The 3,591-nt window shown below is 36.1% G+C and overlaps 1 pseudogene across 1 annotated transcript; it reads right to left on the reverse strand.

Annotated features, from left to right (window-relative positions):
- Positions 1-253: 253 nt before the first annotated feature.
- Positions 254-734, reverse strand: LOC111147993 (annotated as a pseudogene). The gene has a single exon (XR_002640666.1). The product of XR_002640666.1 is annotated as an inosine-5'-monophosphate dehydrogenase 2 pseudogene (transcript).
- Positions 735-3,591: the final 2,857 nt, after the last annotated feature.

Raw genomic sequence — 3,591 nt, forward strand, 5'->3', positions numbered from 1 at the left:
CTCTGAAAGCTTCTTTTCTCATAGTATCCTATAGTACTAAAATTGCATAGAATAGGGTGCCTGGGTGGCTCAGTTAGTTAAGCATATGCCTTCGGCTCAGGTTATGATCTCAGGGATCAAAAGTCCCACATCTGACTCTGCTCAATGCGGGGTCTGCTTCTCCCTCTTACTCTCCCTCTGTACTCTCCCTCTCTCTCTCAAATAAATAAAATATTTTTTTTTAAAGAAGCATGTATAAATTAAAATTAATTAATTAATTAATTAAATTCCGTAGAATATATTTTGGAGCTTTAGGATGCCAGCGATCAGGTATGGCACAAATTTGTGGATGGACCCTTTGTCCTGCACAGCCCCAGAGACCCCCCTGGGCCACTTTGATTTTATCAGCTTCACTGAAATATCGGTTCTGGCTGCTGAGGTGCTCGTCCATGGCATCAAGAGAACCCATACCACGGTATTTCTTTAGCCGGATCCCATCAGAGAAGAAGTACTCGCCAGGGGCCTCAGTGGTAGCAGCCAGGAGGGAGCCCATCATGACTGTGGAGGCCCCAAGGGCCAAGGCTTTGGCAATATGGCCCACATTTTGGATTCCTCCATCAGCAATAACAGGAACACCGAAGCGCCGTGCATATTCTGACACCTTGTACACTGCTGTTGCTTGGGGCCGCCCGCAGGCCAACACTTCCTGGGTGATGCAGATGGAGCCACTGCCCATGCCCACCCGCAGGGCATCTACACCATGTAAATAGCTCAGTGTATTCAAGAACACATAATTAAATGGATGCTAACTTTCCTTAGATGGTGGGAATAGGTACTGATGACTTTTCATGCAAAAGAGCAGTCTGTGAGATAAAAAGTAGTTTAAGAAGGGTCAGGAAGTTCTGAGTATCTTAACTATCACATGGTTTTATGAAATAGTATGTTTTTGTACCAAGGTAAAAGTTTAAAGTATTAAAGTATATTATTCCTTTACTAATTCTCAAAAACACAATGTACTTATTCTTTGGCAAACCAGGTTTACAGAACTTAGTCACACCATAAAATATCAAAGGGCTCAATCTTTAGCAGATGTTGTCTTTTGATATTATAAACAAGATAATAAATGATCTGATTCAAATATTGTTTGTTATATTCTTTATTTATAGGACATAGATTAAATAATTATAGATCAAAGAAGATGTGCATTTTAAATATCAATATATTGCTGAATTGTTCTCCATTAGTGTGACAGACTAACATGGATCAAGTTATATTCCCACATCTCCATCTTCATTTCAGGAATGTTTTTTACACCTTCACCATGAATAATTTTGAATATTTTCAATGTAAAATGTATTAAAAAAACCTCATGATAGTTTCCTTATCACTTTTATTAAGAGATTGAACTTCTTTCATTTATAGCTTATTTGCTATAAACTATATATATTGTTTCCTTTGTTATTGTGTTTTGGGTTGTTTTGTTATTGGTGTTTTTATTCATTAAACTAAAATATTTACCTATACTTTATTTTGGTTTTTGATGTGAGGTAATAATTCCTTTTTCCAGATGGCTACCAAATAATCTTAATAAGAAATAATAAATTATACAAATCTTCTCTAAAATCCAACATATTTGGAGACATTACTTCTAGATTTGCTAGTTGTATTGATTAGTAGGCCTATTTTTGCATCAGTATTACATTGTCTTAATTATTTTAGATCAAATTATATTTCCATGTTAATTTTCTAAGTTATGTTTACATATTTTCATATCAACTTCAGGATTACTTTTCATTTACAAAAAAATGTATTAGTGTTTTTGTTTGGATTACATAAACTTCTAGAATTTAGTTATGATTGACACATTTGGGACGTTGAGTCTTTTTATCCAAGAACATAGTGTGTCAAGTAATTAAATTAAATGACCTCCTAAACAGCAAATTATTAAAAATATAAGCATCATTTAGATTTCGCATAAATCTTTATAAGCCTGACCTATAAACGGATTGTGTAAATGTTTGTACTAACAATTATCATAGTGGAATTATTTTTTCTATCACAATTTCTTCGATTACTTGGAGTTTATTTTTAACCCAACCACTGTTTTTTTCTTTTTTGAAGATTTTGTGTATGTATGTATGTATTTAGAGAGTGTGAGCAGGTCAGGGGCTGGGGGAGAAGAGGAGGGAGAGAATTCCAAGCAGACACCACACTGAGTGCAAAGCCTGACCTGGGGCTTGATCTCATGAGCCTGAGATTGACCGGAGCTGAAATCAAGTTGAATGCATAACTGACTGAGCCATCCAGATGCCCCAGATCTTGTTTTCATGTTTTGGGGTTTTTTGGTAGGCTCCACGCCAAGTGTGGAGTCCAGCATGGGTCTTAAATTCATGACCCTAAGATCAAAACCTGAGCTGAGATCCAGAGTCAGAAGCCTAATTGAGCAACCCAGGCATGCTCATGGCTTCTTTTTCAACCTTACTGGCCAGCTACTTAACCAATAAATTATTTTCTATAGCTAGAATATAGGTAGAAACTCACTTTATAGAAAAATTATCTATAATAAAAAGGCCAATTCTGAAAAATTCATGTATAAAGATCAAATTAAGATCATTAAAAAGAAAATAACCAAGAAAGGATTGATCATAATGGACATTGGACTTATAAAATTGTGAATCCCTAAAAAGAGAACATATTTGAGGATTTCTGTTGGCTTTTTTAGCTTGATTAATACCATTTGATCATGAATGGCACAGAAAGTAGGAACGCCTCTAAATACAATAATGATTTATATAATCTACTTATCTCAAATTAGAGCTAAATTCTAATATTTGGCGATGGTTATAAATAGTTTTCTGACATTCTCAAGCATTGATCTGGTCATTAATTGGTAGATAAGCTGGTTAGAAAATAAGTTGTCTAAACTCTTTATTCTCCCTTGGAGTCATACTGCATGGAGGTTGACAAAGAAATTTTCTAACTGCTGAGAAGTTGAGAAATGAGACTTTATAAGCACCAAAGGAAATTAAGGGGCTTGTGGATTTAGCTCTTGGTAATACTTATTTCATACACTTGGCATATGCATGCTCATTTGCTCAGGGGTACAAGACTTAATGCCCTCCTCATAATAATCCTTGATATTAGCTTTGTAATGACTGGTATAGCACATCCATTGTTGGAGTTCAAAAATAACCTGGGTTCCTTTTTCCTCTTCCCTTTCTGGGTTCTGAACATGTTGAAAAGGGTAAAACAGTTAAGAGATTAAATATTGGTTTTATTCTTTTTAAAATGCTAAGAAAGAAGCCTCTTGGTGCGGAAGCCAAATGGGATTTTTACTTGAAACTGAAACCCAGGGTAGGCATATTTATAGAAGGTGACATAGGTACCTAAAGCCTACAGAAGAGCCTGCCCCTGAAGAAGCAGCCCAAATATTCCCCTTCTGAGTTACGGTAACTCTTCCCAATTGGAAGGGCTGAACTGACTCAAGAATGCCGGGTTAGATTCACCAATTTTACCCCTCAGAAATATCCTCCACCTCCTCAGTGGCAGCGCACGTTAAGTGAACAGAGATATATTTGGGAGGACCCTTATGGAAACTGGAAGGAAAAATAA

Source organism: Enhydra lutris, unplaced genomic scaffold (genome assembly GCF_002288905.1).
Source record: "Enhydra lutris kenyoni isolate GAN:26980312 unplaced genomic scaffold, ASM228890v2 scaffoldscaffold18, whole genome shotgun sequence".
NCBI classification, from domain to species: Eukaryota; Metazoa; Chordata; class Mammalia; order Carnivora; family Mustelidae; genus Enhydra; species Enhydra lutris.